At 38.2% G+C, this 19,446-nt stretch overlaps 1 protein-coding gene across 2 annotated transcripts in view; it reads left to right on the forward strand.

The window, feature by feature from the left end:
- The first annotated feature begins 1,262 nt into the window (after positions 1-1,262).
- Positions 1,263-19,446, forward strand: part of EDAR (ectodysplasin A receptor) — a 78,900-nt gene continuing 60,716 nt past the window's right edge. The window contains exons 1-3 of one of the 2 annotated variants that reach the window (XM_072135810.1): positions 1,263-1,399; positions 1,498-1,710; positions 4,195-4,289. The gene's annotated coding sequence lies outside the window, so the exon portion shown is untranslated. The remainder of the gene's footprint in view (positions 1,400-1,497; positions 1,711-4,194; positions 4,290-19,446) is intronic. The other variant, XM_072135811.1, reaches the window with a different exon arrangement.

Raw genomic sequence — 19,446 nt, forward strand, 5'->3', positions numbered from 1 at the left:
TATCAATTATGTGGTCCTCAGGACTGCACACGCCTCAATAAACAGTGTTTGGAAAAGCATGTGTCTTACCACTCCTGTGGACCATATCTCCAATGGGGTTGGTCGTCAAGGGTTAACTCAGGGGTATCACTTGCTCTTTCCCCAGAGTTAATGTTCCAAGCCAGGGTACTATTGAGCCACTCTCCCTAACACCCTTATAACTGACTCCCGCCCTTAATAGTACCACATACTGTTCCCTAAGTGTCACCCCACATTCCCCCTCCCTGACACGTTTCCTCCTTCGATACGATTCTTCGATTCTTCAGACTGTCTTGTGGAGCAAGATGCAAATAATCTGATCTCAATTGCACAGATCAACCTGGGGTGTACTGTGGATAAGCTGTAGTGAGCTGTAGTGTAAGCTGTCAGATTGCCTGGTAGCCAGTAGATAATAAGGTTATTATCCTGAGCCCAAAGATTTAATGCATATCTAATAAATATTTGTTTTATGTAAGGATCCCCATTATCTTGCTTGGTTAATGATTAGCTGATTAGCTGTTAAGTGAGGACCTGTCACTGTCAGTGACTTATTTAAATGAGATTAATGTTTTGGCTTATTGTACTTTATTGATATACAGTAGTATACCTGTCAGGGCAGGGCAGAGCAACCACCCAAAGGCTCTCCTTGTCCCTCGTTCTGCATGGCACCATTGTGGTCCAACAGGTGAAGCCGGTGTTGTACAGAGCGACTTCACTGCGCAAGTGCCAAAGGTACAACGGGTGTGCAGTGAAGCCGGGTTATTGATGCAAGCCCGGGATCTGGGGATGGGAGGCAATGTGCCTCATGTGAGTGCAAAAGTGTATTATTTTAATTTTTGCCCACCTATAGCTCTCATACAGGCTGATTTGGGACCCTAAACCACAGGTCCATAAGGACCTGTAGTTTGTTAAGGTGCCCAAAATCGATCTGTTAGGTCCTCAATAAAGGTTTTGTAGTTTTTTTTGCCATAAGTTTATCTATTAGTTTTAAGTTAAATATAGAAGGATCTGAAATGTGATACAGATAAAGTATATTTCCGCCGTCTGGAAGAGACACCCACCTGTGTCCAGTAATTTCCACAAAAGCGGTTTTTATACATGAAAAAACTAGTATTCATAGCTTATGGCGCAGATGAAAAAGTCTTCAAGGTGCTGTTCTTGTGAATGTCATATGCTAATGAGCCTAAAAAGTGGGCATACATAAAAGGAAAGCCGCACGATCACTAAGGTTCAGAGTGAAGTGGAAAACCCCTTTTGACTGTGCCAAAGCTTCCTAGCTCTCTAGGCTACAATTATACAGACAGCTATTAATGATACGCTACATCCCTTGAAGCAAACCGGTATTTCTTTTTTTCTGAAAGTAATCTGGAAGAAGCAATAGGTATGCCTCTAGGTGGTGACAGAGAGTTTACATATATACATTAAAGGGGAGGGGGGAAGACTCTGCTAACTATAATCTCTCCTGTACTTTTTCAAAAGCATGTGCTCTGCAGTGAGCGAGAGAGACAGCACTTACTAAGTTGCTGATACATTACACGGAGCTATAAAGAATTAGACTGGACTGTCACTGCCCTTCAGATGTCAAGGGTGGCACAAAGACTTGGAGTACGCCAGGCTGCTGGCATTTCAAAGCACCTATGAAAACATTAGATGCTCAGGTCATTTTGTGAGCTACATTGGAGAACATATCAGGTATGTAAATAGCCTGTCCTATGTACCTGCAATGTAGGCATGCAATCTATTACTGCGTTAAGGGGTCTTGCATGAGACGGGTCATTTTAATATTATTTTTGGAGGTACAACACATTTTAATACTATATGTCTCTGGATTTGTGACATTTCTGCAAATATTTTCATTTATGTAATGTTATTCAATGTTTTGTGGATTTATATATGAAGCTTGAGTGTTAAAATGTTGAAATAACTCATTTTAAAACATGTATAATTTATGTCAGTATTGGGAAATTATGGTATCTATTCTTAGTAAACATGTGTTCTTCCCTATGCATAATGACAAAGAAACAGGAATGGTTACTGAATGATGATATTTTAGCTGAATGGTCTGTCATTTAATGCAGGATGACTTGGAAACTAGTCACCCTGCTGCTTCTTAGTAGGAGTATGAAGTTTCCCTCAGTTTACAAAACTTTTCAAGTATAGAAACGTGTGTTTTCTCTTAAAAGAGAATGATAGTTTCTTTCAAGACAAAAAAGGAGCCTGATCCACTTTGCAGTTTAGTTTCCTATCCCGGTAAGGAGGTGCTCATCAGCACTTTGGCTGAGGTTGAATGAATGTGGGGAATTACAGCCTGCAAATACAAGCCCTCCAGCAGTTGCTACAAAGTCTCTGGAGCTACTGTGTATAAAGACAGCTTGTGTATATTCTGCACATAAGATAAAACCCTTGTCTAATCCTCAATATATACAAATTCAGCTTAACTAAATAGATAGCACACGTCTGATCTTATATCTCTATCCATGTACCTTCACTAAAAACAGAAACACAGATGAAGCGTAATCTTGATGCTGACACATGTATGCAGATACATAAAGGAAGCACATAAAGTGTATGAGGTAGCTCTGTAAACATATACACACGTGTCTGGCATTTGTTTTGGTCTCTGGGAAAAGGTTCTTTAAGGTTTGGTAAATAAAGTTAAATAAAACGAGCACTTTGTGCCCATATCTTATTCATGGACCTGTTGGATGTAAACAAACACTACTATCTTAGTGTATGTGGCCTGTTAGATCTTCTGTCATTAACTATTTTTATTGGAGTTCCCATGCAAGTAGAGTTCATTTGATAGTTTAATTCCCATGTTAGTGGAGTTCCCATGTAAGTGAAGTTCCCATGTTAGTTGACTTTCCATGTAAGTAGGCACCATGTCTGTGGAGCTCCCATGTGTTAGCATGTTCTATATAATAACAATTTATTTTTAAAAGATACGGAACCTCTTTAACGAAACCTGTAATTCTGAATGTGGGATTTAATTTGTGGGCAACAGGTTTATATACACTAACTTGGATTTTATTTGTGTAAATCTTTGCACTCTCTAGTCTAGGAGTCCAATGGGTGGTCAAGCCTGTCAATCACTAATTTGGACTACCCACTGGACTCTATAGTCTACTCAGATTCTGTATGTCATGTTATACAACTTAAAACAAGCAGGTTTGCTTTGGTTTAATAGTCAATAGTTGGTAAAAAAAATGGCAAACTTACAACATATACAAATGAGTTTCACAGGAATTGGCATACATTTAAGCTATTAACTTGCACTAGTTATAGTAAATTTGTCTCACACCTTCGTCTGCCTTGATCTCCACCCACTTTTTTATAAAAAAAAGTTTCAAGCAAGGCACATAAAGATAAAAAGTTACATTATTTTGTACAGCAATGGCATGCTTGTGGTGTTTTCTTTACCTTGTACACTAAAAAACTGGTTAACAGGGTTTGATAAATTGGTCCATATAAGTTACTACAGGCAGTCCCCGGGTTACATACAAGATAGGGACTGTAGGTTTGTTCTTAAGTTGAATTTGTATGCAAGTCGAAACTGTATATTTTATCATTGTAGTTCCCGACAATTTTTTTTTTTTGCCCCAGTGACAATTGGAGTTTCAAATTTTTTTGCTGTAATAGGACCAAGAATTATCAATACAGCTTCATTGCAGACAATTTTAAGCTGATTATTGCAATCTGGGACTATTTTAAATCATCCAGAGAGCTTCACCAGAGGTCACAGTGGGCAGAGGGGTCTGTCTGTAACTATGGGTTGTCTGTAAGTCGGGTGTCCTTAAGTAGGGGACCGCCTGTACTTACATTGATAAACAGGGTTCAGTTTTGTCCCTTATGTTGTCTTTTTGTAGAGTTTTAAAGCTATTTCTGTGGTTCTTACAACATGAATATTTTGTTGCTTTTGGGATATGATTCATACACACTTTCTTATCAAGGGTGCCAGAGGTTTGTGTCGAAAGCAAGATAAGTGGCAAGACAGCGAGAGAAGAAAGTCCATAGTGACATCATACAGACTTTTTGGCAGGTTGCATCTGTTGCCTCCTTGACAAGAAATGTGGCTATGATAAGTGAGAGGAAAAAAAACTGCAATTTCAATGTGAAGCCTTGTTTCACATAAAATCCCATGTAGTTCATAAACTCATAATACTATATTTAAAACAGGTTTGGCAAAGTGACTTGAAAGAAAAACACTGACACATGATATATATCCAAGGATTGTGGGGAAGTGAATGTTTCAGAGCTGTGTTCTCTGTGAGGTAAGGGGCTACCTCTATTGTATTACTACTCCTTTTCATGTGTGTTTCTGTGTCACATGTTAACCATTGACTATATACCATATAGAGTGAATGGAAAATCTATCAGGTACAGATGCCTGGTCGCTTGTGAATACATTATTTTCACTGCATTTACTATGTGGCACATTTATAAAAAGTCTTATTTTGTCTTAAGTTTCATGCCAGCAGGTCTCACATTTATTAACAGAAATAGAAGTGTAAGTGTTATATATTGATGTAAATATTTTACAGATGTATAGGGCACCCTATAAGGCCCTATGTACAGGAGCACATGACAGATCTTTACGTGATCTGTGTTGTATAGAAGTATAATATGGCATCAGTAGCCTTCATCCTTACTGTAGATCTGAATGCTTCTAGACTTTTTTTAAATGTATAAAAATCTGTAAGAAAAAATGTTGATAATGTTGAAAATGTGTTTATACTAATAGGTTTGAAGCCTGTACATTGGTGCAAAGATTGCTGTGTATCTTAGTGAGCCATGGCACTCTGTGTGTTGCGCTATAAGGCCTTGTATTATGCCCTACTATACAAATATTCTGCCCTATAAGTAATATTTTAAAATCAATATACAATCATAATATTTTGAAATGTTTATGGAGAGATTTGAAGACTTTGGTCTACTAAAGGTTACACGACCTTAGGTATGCAACCCATTATTTTTTTAGCATGAGTAAGCCTACCTAAACATGAACATGTGCATTATCAGGCTGCAAACAACAGGCCCTTGTGTCCTTAGTATTTGAAGTCAGATAACGCACTGATGATGGTAGAAAAGACTGCCCAAACTGCAAACTTGAACTGATTGTGGGAATTTATCATTGAGTTTTTTGTCTATGTATGGCATTATTTTGCGACATTCCATTGCGCCAATTGAGCATAGGATAGTGCTTGAAAATAGACACTACTTGTGCCAAATTCATTATTTGCATTGACCTTCACAATACTGAACTGAATTCATGATTTGGCGCAAATTTTTGTTTAGGCTCATGTTTTGGCGCAAAATTACTCCAGTCACCCAAAAACCACTACCAAATTTATCAAGACATTAAAGGAAACCTACCACTTAAAAGTGGTAAGTTTATACACATATACATGGCACCAGCTCAGGGCGCACGGCGGGCATACCGCGTGTGAATGTACCCTAAGGGAAAAAATATACAGCACGGTCATTACACAGTCGGCCTGCAGCTAGATGCATCCAATTAAATTGTTTTGTCGATAATTTATTTCAAAATTACTATTTATTGACTGTTTCATTTACTGTTGATCGTGCTGTATATTTCCACCCTAACCCTTGTAGATAATAAAAATGCAGTTTTATGAAGTTTTAACAATTTACTATTCATGTGTTTGAAATACCAAATAAATGCAAAACAGCATCAGATCCACACTATTGGAAATAGGTGTCACAAAGATTTGTTATTTAATGTTGTGTATAATACAAAGTTAAAGGGAACCTACCACCACATATCTACCTATAAAAGTAGATTGGGTGGTAGGTACATCTTTAGGACGTGAGGATAGCCCTTTTAAGGGCTAATCCTCACAACCCCACAATCTTTTGCTAACTTTTATTTGGCAAATATGTAAATTTTCTAAAGTGGCTACTAGGGGGTGGATCAGCCAGAGCTGAGGCTTCGCGGCATGGCTATTCCACGCCCCAGTCGCCTCTTTTAGCCGTGGTAGGTTCCCTTTACGTGATATATAATGTTACACACATAAAGTACTGACTAGCAGAGTAGAGATACTTAACTTCAGAAGCACTGTAAAAGATAGATATCAATAGGATGTCATCAAATTCAGGAATAAACAAAAAAATGACTTCATTGGTTTACTGTAAAAACAACAGATGATAATGTCAGATACAGAAGGAACAAAACATAATGTAAATAGGCAGTGGCAGCTGGTACAAAGAAATCTGTTATTTAGTAGAGTGGGCACAAGATGCTACAAGAGCCGTTACAAAACAACATTCTCAAAATGTGAGAAATGAAGAAGATGCACCAGAATTTATTTTTGCTATATTGTAAATTAGCCTGGCAGTTAAACTCCTGCACTGGCAAGAAGAAAATATTTGGTGGTCATGTATATGGTATACACAGAGTCACACATTATTATCACCCTGCAGACTATACAGGAGGCAGTCCTTATACAGATCTGACACTCCTGCCTGTCTCTGTAATTACTTATATTTTCAAGTAACAATTCTAATTTACCCTTTCTTGCAAATTCAAAATGTGCTTCTGTAATTCCTTTGTTTCAATAAATTGACATCTAATGGTTATAATGTCTCCTGTCAGAGGGCTGTATTCAACTTATACAATGGACATGGACAGTGGTAACACCAGGCTGACAATATGTCATGGGCTACACAGAGGGACACATTTACTAAGGGCCGTGTGCCAGTTTTATGGCGGACTTTGCACATTTTTTTAGTATAACACCAATACAGTATAGATGAGGTAAAGAAGTACTGAGCCACTAACTTCCACCCCAAAACAGACAAACAGCAAAAATAGAACAAGTTAAAACAGACAAACACTAGGAGCAGCAACAGAAAAAAAGGTTGCACATAGCCCAGGTGTAAACTAATAGAACATGTGGATATGTCCCTGTATATAATAAAGTGCCATACAATTTAAAGACCAAGTAGGTTCTGGAATCGCCTAAATACAATGCAAACAGGGCAGCAAGACCCTTAAAACCCCTAAATCATCTCAGACATGCAAGGATGTCAATACACTTGATAGGAGGAGGCATAAATAGAGGGAACATAAAATGGAGTACATATACAAACCAAAGGCTGTGAGCACCCGCCCCGACACGTGTTTCGCCAAACGTGGCTTCGTCTCCCCCATGAGTTGAAATGACTACCCATTGCATTTGTCTTTCAAGGGTGACTAGCCTTGTTGGGGGAGTTTGTGATGTTGTAAAGATATAATATTCCAGAAATCAGAGACTTGGAACAACCAACGTCTCTTACTATGACTGATGGGACACCCCTTTGGCCTTCACCTGGACAGCCTCCTGCACTTTGGAACAGTACACCATTTTACACACTTTAATAAATTGTGTTATTCCCTAATTTTGATCTCCAGCATATATAACACACCCATGGACTTTATTAAACAAATTATGTTGTGCTTAGTTAAATAAAGAATGCAGAACACACAGGGGCAGATTTATCAAGCTGTCTGAAAGTCAGAATATTTCTAGTTGAAAGAGAAATATGATTCATGAAATGACACATCTTCCATCACAGAATGTTTATTTTATCAGAAAGTGTGCACTTAAAATCAAAGTATGAACAAAGATTCTGGGAAAGTTGGCTCTTTGCCATAATACAGTAATCTGCATAATAAACATGATGACTAATAAAGATGGATACATGTGCACAGACAGCTTGCCTTAATATCTACAAGCTCTGTGCATAATTATAAGGCACAATACCCAAAAAATTATCACTGCCAGGTACAACCATTTAAATCCACTTTCCAGTATTGCAAAACTCAACCTTCACTGCCAAAATCTGTTGATGTCATGCAACTATTTCTAGAAGAATGGAATATTCAAGAGAGAATTAGCTATATAAGGAAACCTGAAAAGTAGTTCTCTTGGTCTGTTCAGATGCAAGTTAAAAGGGTTGTTTGGTATTCAGAATTTATTAAGTAGTGGTAGGGAGCTTCTACTTGCTTCCTCTCAATACAGTACCTTCTGTCATTACCAGTCTCTATGGGTATGTAGAGACTGTAGGAGTGACATCATGTGAACAGCACACACCCACTGCAGCCTATCATAATAATAATAATAATACACTTTATTTAGGGAACATATACAAATATAATATTACATTACACAGAACAAACAGTCATACGGGACAATAGTGAGGGTCCTGCTCACAAGATCTTACAGACTATGAGGATGAGGGTGTTGACAGAAGAGGTTGTATAATAGTCCAGCCATTTCTTTTTATAAGGGAACAATATAAAATCACTGGCATTTAGGATGCAAAGTCAGGAGACATTGTTATTGACCAAAGGTGTAGACAAAGTTAAAGGAGTTGTCCACTTTCAGTGAATATTTAATATTGTTTGGTCAATGAAAAGTTATAAAATTTGCCAATATACTTTCTGTATCAATTCCTCACTGTTTTCTTGATCTATGCTTGTTGTCCATATATAGGAAGCTTCTATGTTTACTCCAGTGGATATAATCTGTCCATGGTGATGTGGTGGACATCACAGAGAGTAACAGGAGTTGTGTGATACTAGCGGCTCGTGCACCTACATGTGTATCACATCATCAAGAACAAACTGGACTAAACATAGAAGGTTTCTATAGAATGACTGCAAGCAGAGATCTAGAAAACAGTGTAAAATTGATATAGAAAGTATATTGGCAAATTGTATAACTATTCCTTAAACAAACAATATCAATTATTTGCTGAAAGTGGACAACCCCTGTAAGTATATTGTTTTTTTAAGGGAACCTTCCAATAGAATTTGGCCTATTAAAACACTACCAGCCTGTTTTCAAGCAGCTTAGCACCTTCCAAATTATGTTTCTTTCATGGCCCAGTGTGGTGGCATCATCCAGAAAATTAGCTTTGACCTATGATGTAAAATGGTTGTGTAAAGTCAAGGAGGCTGAGAGTTTAGCACTAAAGTTAAGCTCTCTCCACCTCAGGATGTTGCCTCTGCTGTGATTGAGATTATACACCAGACTTATGGAGAGCTGGTAAGACCATCAATTACATCGTAGGAAATGATCTGAGGAGAAGAGAGCATGACTTTAACTTGACTAAACTCTCCACCTCCGTCACTTTCTACAACCAATTAAGATCTCATTTCAAAGTTGATTATCTGGATGCTGCCACGATGCTGGCCTATGGAAGAAATGTGATCTGGATAGTGTTAATCTGCTTCACAACCTACTGGTAGTGGTTATTTAGGTCAGTTTCTGCTGACAGGTTCCCTTTAAAGTAGATTCTGCCACTAGGGACTCTGCCACTTCCATTAGGAGTTATATTCTGTTGGCTGCATGCAGTAGATAAATGCACTACAGTACCTTTATTATGCTATTTACAAGATATTCCCTGTTCAATCTCTATGCCAATGAGGCAGTTGGTGTACTAAGGTGGTGTCCTCCAACTACTCTCTCCTCCCAGTGCCGCTCCATGCTTCTAACAAGAAAAATCTCTTGCTTATCTCATGGTGATTGTAGCAGTCAAGGTGGAAATAGGATTAAAAGTATTTAACTATCACATGCTGCCAATTGATTATAATGCTTGGGAATATGGTAGACACTTTAATAAATAATCCCTGGCAACATCTAAATCTTTAGGTGTTGGTGCAGCCACAATGGAAACCACAGCAAAGTTCATAGAAATAAATTTCCTATCCATTGAATTAACTTACAAAAACAATTGAGGGAATGTATTAAGAGTGGTGCATCATGTGCCAATCTTAATACACCTGACACAGTGGAATTTCTAGGAGTTCCCAGTCTTGTGCACCCAAATGAAATCTAAGTGAGGTCCTGCTGGTGTAAATTTTAGCTATAACAACTAAGCCTACCCTGTGCCTTTGCCATGCACAGTGAGGGTGGTGAAAGGGGGGAAAAAGGCATTCCAGCAGCCTCGATTTATGGACCAACATTTTATTTGCTATAGTATCATATGCTCTGGAACAGCCCAAAGACACAACAACCACAGTTTCCCCCTGGTCTACAACTTATCTCCTTTCAGAAGTTGATGAGATTTTTGATAGGACTGAACCATCATAAACCCATGCTGGTACTGGGTTATAATATTATTAACATTTAGCTACTTTAGGATAGCATCCCTAAGAAACCCCCCCAAATATTTTTCGTACAATAGAGGGTAAATTCCATAACTTCTGGGCTCAAGGTTTGACCCCCTTTTTAATATTAGAACACCATTTACCATGTGTCATACCATTAGGAATCCTCCCATATTAAGTGATGATCTACACATTCAGTTAAGCATTAATAAGTAGGCAAATTCTATTGCACTATGCTGATGTATTAAAGCTTGATATTTAAGCTTAAAAGTGACATTTATTCATTTATAAATTACAGCTTAAATGATCAATAGTTCACAGGTATTATACTATTTTACTGTTGAGAATGTATAAAAACAACACACACAAGAGTATTATATTTCTCAAACCCTTATGAGTTTCTTTCTATGCTTTTGCCTAAACAGAATGCACACCATTCAACTTCACAGCTACTGATTATATGATTGTGAGGCTTCTGACAGGTTTATTCTTGAATGAGTGTACAGACAAAGGCTTTCGGGACCCTCTTTGTCAACCTACCATGCATTATTATACCTTTTACCCAACACCGTATAAATAAGTGATCCCATGACACAAGCTTAACCATATCCTTTATGAACTTCATACAATAATTCGCTTAAATTCCAGCCTGAGTCTCTCCATGGGATGATACACTTCAATGCATTACCTATAAGTAAATTAACATGTAGGCACATGCTGTCCTTTTATACACAATGTACCGTCACAACATCCTAAACTGAACAGGATGAAATTAAGACCAACAGGAAGCAACAGTAATGATATAGGTAATTACAACTGCTAAATAAATGTGTAATTTGTTTACCTCAAATATTAAGCCAAAGCTGTTTTTTGTTCAGCAGCCACCTACAGCCTCTAAACTTGATTCATATGAGGTAAAATATCATTCTTATCTTCTCGTTTTCACATGCCTTTGGAGGTGATTTTTTATAGGTAAACTATTGAGTTTGAGGGAATTCTAGAAAGGATGTCTAATACCCTAACTGATGGTGCTTGCGGTATATTGGGGCAAAAGCTGGTGACAGGTTCCCTTTAAACAGAAAAATCCAATGTCAACCAACTCCTATATACACTGGCCATTGTTACAAATAATTCTATCCTCTGCTCCTTTTATGTGAAATAATTATTCTTAAGAACAGTGAATCAGTGTGCTGCTATAGGAAAATCCTGAACAACTGGTACTATTGATTGTCTTGGCAGTCATCATATAAGACTTACTTATTAAAACATCCATATATAGAGCAATATTGTATAGACTGGAGAATTGCCAAGCATCAGTAAACTTTGCACAAAATGAACATTTTTTTGACTTCAATGATGAGGATTGAGGTAGTAAGGGTTGAGTAAAATTTTATGAAACTTTTGTAATCACTGCAAAATATAGCTTTCTCTTTACTTTCTGGAAAATTGGTTATTAAGAAAGTAGCTCCATCCATTGCCCTTAAAAGGCCCTATAAAGATGACTTCATCGTGGACATGATTAAAATTGATTGGATAACTTATTTTAGGCAAATGGTTTAAATTTAATGTCAGTTCTATGCCAATGATCAATTCATCCCTCGACAGTGTGCCAAACATATTTCATTAAAGGATTCATTTTTTGGCAAGTTATAGAGTGATGAAATCCATTCGAGTGTGATATTGTCTGCATGTATGTGAATGTGAGTGTACAGAGCAAGGGGGAATTGAGACAGGCCACAGAAAGACATTCTAACAAGAGGGAGAACCATCATACACAAAGTTTATGACATTGGTAGAAAGAGCAGACTGTGTTCTCTAGGTCAATGAAAATATAATATAATGCCATACCATAGGTAACATTTCAATAGTGGGATACTTTTAGTTTCAAAGGTGGATTTGAAAGCTCAACCTTAGAAAATTAGTAGCCTTTGCAACCTACCGTTTGTACCATATAGAACACTGTGTCTATCGATATTCTAGACTATATATTACACCAATAGTTTGAAATATAGAGATAGATATTCATACCCCCCCCCCCCACCAACCGTCAGTCTGGATTTTTGGACTTTGTCCAGCTCTCCGGCCCTATCTGCTGGGACATCAACTCTGCCAGCATCATCCTAAGAGCACCTACAGAGCTGATTACAGTGATAATGCAGAGAGCCTCTGATTCTGCTGTGTACAACAGACCCAGCAGGTGATGACATCATGTGATAACAGGCTTCACTGCTACTTACAGCAGGAGGAGAGAGAAGATGTTGTAGGGCAGTGGTGGCACGGGTGCCAGAGGTGGCACTCAGAGCCCTCTATATGGGCACCTTTGCCATCACCCCAGGGTAGAGTTTGCCAGACAGGACTCAAGGCCTCTTGCAATCCCAGGCAGCCCAGGACCCTAGAAGGAAGCTACAATGATAATCCAAATCTCTTCTCCTTGTTTCTACTGTATTGGTGTCAGCTGCCTATACAATTTAAACCTGTGAAAGAGCAGGGAGTAATACGTTGCGGCTTAAATTGTCGCATTGGCACCTTGCGATAAATATGTGGGTTTTGGTTGTAGTTTGGGAACTCGGTGTCCAAAAGGTTTGCCATCACTGCTGTAGCGGAATGGGGAAGGTGAGAATCTGTTTATTACTTTATTGTGGGGGCACAACAAAAGTGAGAGCTGCTTGACAGTGATCTGCTTTGGGGTGCAAAATAAGAGGGGGATCTGTTGGGGAGAGCAAAATAAGAGCAGGAGTTTTTGAGAGGTACAAAATAAGAGGGCAAACTGTTGGAGGGCAAATTGGGGGTGGGCAAAATAAGAGGGGGGCTACTTGGAGGGGGCAATATACAATGGGGCTTTAATATCAGGGGGAGCTGGGTGCACAATATAAGAGGGAGAGATGAAGGGCACTGCCAGCTGTCATAGTTCTCATATTGAACCATATTCACCACCGGAAGCATCTCTAATAGGACATAAGACTATCAAATGGAACCAAGTGGCAATGTGAGAAGCTGCACCATATTTTATTTAATGTCATGTGGACTGTTGGGTGCACATGTATGTTGGGAAAGAGAAGGCACCAGGATACATGTCCTAGAATTCATGTGGAAGTCACCATGACATGTACTGCTTACCTAAACATACCTATTCATAATGATGGAATTATGAGCAGGATCATATGCCCTGCTATCCTTCATAATATGTTCAGGAATGGTTAATGGTTTAAAAAAAAGTGTTCAATATGTTAGTATGCCCTCCCCCCCAGTCCTGTTATACATTAATAAACACATTCTGACATAGCTTTCTTTCTAGGCTATTGTTTTCTACAATGATGACAACAAGAGCTCATCAGAAAAGGAAGATCTTTAAACACATAATAACAATTATGTTTATAACCTATCCCCACCCCTTTTTACTACAGATCTCACTTAACCTTGTCTAACTTGAATAATTCAGAGTCTAAATGCATTGTAAAATACAGTAGCAATTCACTGCATGTTCAGACACCAGACATCATGAAGGAGCACAGTAAACTTCTGTAATATTACAACTTCCATACTATTTTACTGGTTTTGATAATAACAATAATTAATTTTTCTTACAATAAATGCACATTTGTATTTTATAAGGAAATTGATGATCTCTTGTAAAAATAGAATTCACATCCTGCATGAAACCATATCCTAGAGATACAAACATGTTGTAGAGAATCTATTTTATGTTACTACAATAGAAAAATCTTTAATCAGCTATGCAATGCTTTCTGGGGGACAGGCTACAGGGCAGTGGTGGTGAACCTTTGGCATGGGTGCCAGAGGTGGCACTCAGAGCTCTTTCTGTGGGCACTCAAGCAATCATCAGAGAGGTGCCTTAATGCAGTCCTAGACAACCCAGGATTTGCAGTGCTCATTACTATTTTAAAGAAACGACCCTGCTTGGGACTAGGTGGGGGAAGGTGTGGACATATCTGGATGTAGTGTGTCCATTTACTTGCTGATGACAATAGATAAGGACTGAGCCGCAAACACCTGCAGGAACAGGACTTTCTCTGAGTTTTTAGTCTTCAGAAATTGGCTCATGCACAATTTTTCAAAACTAGTCATGGGCATTGTACAAATCCCATCCACATGCTGCAAACTGTGACTTAAAACGTAGGAAGAAGCTAGCCTTTTTTTGTGCAGCACGTATACTTCAGCTTAACATATTATATACAGTGGGGGTCATTTACTAAGGGCCCGATTAGTGTTTTTGCGACGTGATACCCGAATGTTTCCGTTTTGCGCCGGTTTTCCCTGTATTGCCCCGGGATTTCAGTGCACGCGATCGGATTTTGGCGCATCGGCGCCGAGATGCACGCGACGGAAATCGGGGGCGTGGCTGTAAAAAAACCCCCACGGATTCGGAAAAACCGCCGAATTTAAAAAAAAAAAAAGTTTCGCGGGACACACGCTTACCTTCATCCAGGATGGCTCGGTGAACTCCAGTGCATTCCGATGCTCTTCAGCGCAGCAGCGCCACCTGGTGGACGTTGGAGGAACTGCCATAGTGAATCCCAACCGGACCTGAATCCACCGCAGAGAACGCGCCGCTGGATCGCGAATGGACCGGGTAAGAAAATCTGCCCCAGTATGTTTTATACTGATCATGAGGTATAGCTTCCTGTAGAGATTGTGTGCTGTATGTAAAATGTGCATGACCAGGATTATCAATCCGTCAAGGAGTTCTAAGAGATTTTATGTCTGAAACATGCAGAATACTTAATGCAGCTGTTATAAACAATAAAAACAACAACAATTGCATTTTTTCTTTCATTTGAATCATTTCCCCATGTTAACTAAGAAACTGCATTTATGTTTCTCAGTCCCTCTGTTATTATAATGTCATTATGATCGCTAACATATGATGTTACTGCATTCTTCTAGAGAATATTCTCAAGCATCATGTTTTCTGATGGCTTAAATTATTCAGACCATATTATATTGAGCCATCTTATAAAATGTAATGCACGGTGACACCTTAACAACTGGATACGGTATGCCATTGGAAAGATTGCTGAGCATTAATGAAGCATGCCCATAGTTGTTCTAGAAAATTGCCAGGGGGATTTTCATTCCACAACTTTGATTTTCTTACACAAGGACATTCAGCAGGTGCTGTGTCCAAGGCTGCAATTATCTGACACTCTCCTTCCTACATGACAGCCTGTGAGCAAGGCATCTTATTTTTTAACCCCTGCTAAAGGTAGCATTTGAATTGGCTTTAGCTATATGGCATGATATGCAATTATAACTTTTTAACGTTTTTTTCATTACATGCTGTACTTTACTTTAATGCTATATTTTAGTTGAAATATATTGCACTTATTTGTACAAAAAAAAGGAAATTTGGTGAAAATTTTGAAATTTTCTGTAATTTCTAATTTCTAAATGTTATACTCATCTTACAGTTAGTCTAACCACTCACCACCCATCGGTTGGTTCTAACAGCGACTTTTAAAATTTTTTATGTCAAACAATTTTATTAAACGAATACTGGACAATTTAAAAGAGACCCTTGCAGGGGATAATGTTGCCTAGATGGTACTACAAATCAGTCCAATTATAGTTCTCATATTCAATCACATAGGAGAGAACATGCATGTGCAATGGCTAGAAAGATAAAATGTGAACAACACTGAAAGAAAAAAAAATCTGGCAGAGTTTGCCCCAGATTTACCCACACATTTCCCACAGAGGAGGTTGTCCTTTTTATTGGCTGTATGTGACAGCCAAGCCTCTGCACTTAGAGGGACGATCCTGGCTGTTTAACCTGCACTGATTACATAAATTCTGCTTCTGAGCCTGTGCGATCCCCATGACTTTGGGGAACGTTATGGTGGCCAAAATGAAGCTCACCATGACATTCTCCAACGTCATGATGGCTTAAGGGGTTAAGGGCTTCCAAACAATAGTGCAGTCTGTCTTCACTGCTTGGAAAGGGACTCCATACTAAACACCAGTACCAACAATGTCATGATTACATTACTGTTTAGTTAACATTTCTTTCTGCTGTTCTGTTTAACTGCAAAGCAGGGACTCCTTGCATCAATATAATGAGGGGAATCAAGTCCCCAGCATTGTGTTTAGCCCATGAAGCAGAACACTTTGCATTGTCCCTGATCACAGGCTGATTATGGCTAGGGAAACAGCCCTTATATCATATTTGGGTTCATCTGCAAACTCACCCTGCATAAGTAAAATGGTGGATTTTTATGTTGCATATGAAAGGGATTTGCTTTCATCCCATCCACCTTGGGCCACAGTTGGCCCTCTTGTCGTTAATTACTGGGCCCTTAAAATTGGTGAAACAGAAAATCCCTAGATACTTCTTGACCATGGCTCACATTGTGATTCCTAGGCACTGGGGCAGTCCTTAGCCCCCCAGTGTAATTGAGTGGGTCCACGAGGTAAATGCCATACAGTGGATAGAGGAACTTATTGTAGTTAAAACAGTCTCCCTTGACTGTTTTCTCAACTCTTGGCAGCTTTGGCACAATTTCCAGGATTCTCAATCATATCTGCTAATGTTCTATAACTAATCATATATCTTCTATAACTCATGTATCCGGGATCTGATACTTTCTTAGAATTCCTTTTGATGAACCAGCCAAACATCTTTCTAGACAACATTTGGAACAATACCTGCAGGCTAGAAGAATATATTGTGCTCCTGAACAGTTTTACAGACCTTTTGAGTGATGGATTTAATAACAATAAAAATGGTTAAAATAAGCAATATTTTTGTCAACCTTCACATAATAGTCATAAAAAGTCACAATTCAAAATACTATGTTAATATTCCCATTGTTGAGGCACATTTTGTAACCCTAATGTTTTATATTCATTACTAACGTTTAGCTGGCTGGCTGGAACAATTTTATGGATGATTCTTATGTACCCTTTTGTATTATTGCCGTGGGTCAGCACAAGAGATATCAGCAGTTGTTAACGCACCACGATTTACAGCCATGTATACATATCCCAAACATATGTTGCATAGAAAAAAAAACTACAGTATAAAAGGAATTATTAATGCAGATATCATCCTTTCCAATGCAGGTGTTGAAATCCAAGCCCAGTCTCAGTTGAATCATTGCAGAATGTCAACTACACACATTTTAAAGCAATAATGTCTGATTCTAATTTAGGATTTTAGTTTTACCTATTCAATTCTTATTCACTAAAAAGTAGATAGATGACAATCACATTTTATAATTACTTTCCCTGTTTGTGCTACTAAAGAGTATATCAGTGTGTGTGGGTGAGAATCTGATGCTAGTTTTGGAAGTATGTAAACAGGATATGGTGTCCTTGAACTCTTGTACAAGCTTATCTTGTGCTTTGTGCAGTCAATAAGTAATTTTCCCAAACTCCACATTAATATTAAAGGACTCAATTCCATTAATGTTACTTTAAGTCTGACCAGGCAGCTGACATAGACACATTTTACCACAGTCTTTATTACATTTTCTTGGGATACAACTGTTTAAAGAAAATATCTTGTAAGATTGGCATTTGATATATTTAGATCCATATTTTACTATATGTTTCTGCGTATGAAAAATAATTTGAAAAATGTGAACAGAGCCTTAAATACCTCTTTTATGTCTAAAATGTTGTCAATAGAGGGATATACCCAATGTAGGACCTGTATCTTTCTCAGAGGATAACTCCGTAGGTTACGGCTGAATGCCGAGGACACAGAACCAAATAATCCAACACATTAGATCACATCATTACTTTGATTTGACTTACTGCATATAATTTTATTTAGGCTGATTTCACACGTCCGTGATCATGCAGAGGACAGTGACACCGGCTGTGGATGGGATTCCATGTATCATATCGATCATTTTGATAGATTTACCATTATTCAAGACGCTTCTCCCAGATTTCTCCATTGAATGTTTTCAATTTGTTTTCAACAAGCAAAGATGATGAAAAAAATAATGAGTGTTGAATGTCAAACTTTATTATAATGTTTTAAAATTATTGTTATTATTCTGTTTGTGATAGGATTTCTATGAAACAGTGATTAAGCTTTATTTACATAATACAGGAAATCTGTATAATGTTGTTTTCCTTTTATTCCCCACTTGATGTATATATTAAATGCAGCAGATGTGGACATAACCTTTATAGTCCACCATTAGCCATTATACTGCTGGATGCAGGGGAGGCATACTAAGTGTGTGCTTCATGACTTTAGCCATTATAGTTCTGTTTAGAAACACTATCTAGTCTAATATTGAAAGGTGAAAAGGAGAATTGGCATAGTATGAGAATAATCATGGAACATTCTAATAGAAAGGCAAGGGTCGATTACTCCAGCACTTCCCAGAGCTCCTTTAGTGTTCATCTGCCACTCTGGCAGTAAAGAGGCAGATGGATAAGTAATTACTGTAATTGCCATATTATGCATGAAGTACTTCACAACCACAGCGCCAATAGCGCGGAGCTACTGTAAATATTTCCGAACATTAAAATAGTTGTTTAATCTGAGCTGCCAAGATTGTATGTTCCCAAGTTTGGTATGTGTTTTCTGACTGCTGCTTATTTTAAGGCATTTTGCTTAAAACGGATGTTGCTCTATAAAGTGTAATGAACTGTTGACCTGAGTCTCTGAACCTTACTTAATTGTTGCTCTGTAGTCATATCAGTTGTCAACATGCTTAAAATTCCCTTTCCCGGTTTCTATTGCACAATAGTTATTTTAGCTCTTTCATGGAACTGACAGTGGAGCTCCGACCCACAATGCAGAGCATTTAGCTGTCACTGCCCGAAAAGCTAAATGAGCAAGATTTCAGTTTTTCTGGCTCCAAAACAAGACATAACTGGCACCACTTACTTTAATAATTCAGATTAAGTTGATGTATACAAGAACATTAGGGTAAAATGAGAAGACACTTTGAAATATCTAAGTGTAAGACTGAAATAGGAACTGAAATGGGAACTCTGTAATCCCCACAATTAAAGTGAGGGACATTTCTGCTTTAGGCAAACAGATTAAAATCACATTTAAATGTAGTATGTGCTGTCAACATGTACATGTTGCCTGGCTCCACTGGCTGCATATAGTACAATGCCAAAATAGTTTCTGCAAAGAGTTGTGTGAGGATCTGTACCTCTGTATACCCCAATTACATATGTAGCCATAAGATAATGTTGCATGCTCCTCTTCATGTTGTATTAGGCAGCTATACTATTATTAAAGGGATCCTGTTTTCAGAAATTGGCTTAATAAACCACTACCAGTCTGTTGATAAGCAGCTGAGCAGCTTCTAGATCATGTT

Source organism: Engystomops pustulosus, chromosome 2, assembly GCF_040894005.1.
Source record: "Engystomops pustulosus chromosome 2, aEngPut4.maternal, whole genome shotgun sequence".
Lineage (NCBI taxonomy): Eukaryota > Metazoa > Chordata > Amphibia > Anura > Leptodactylidae > Engystomops > Engystomops pustulosus.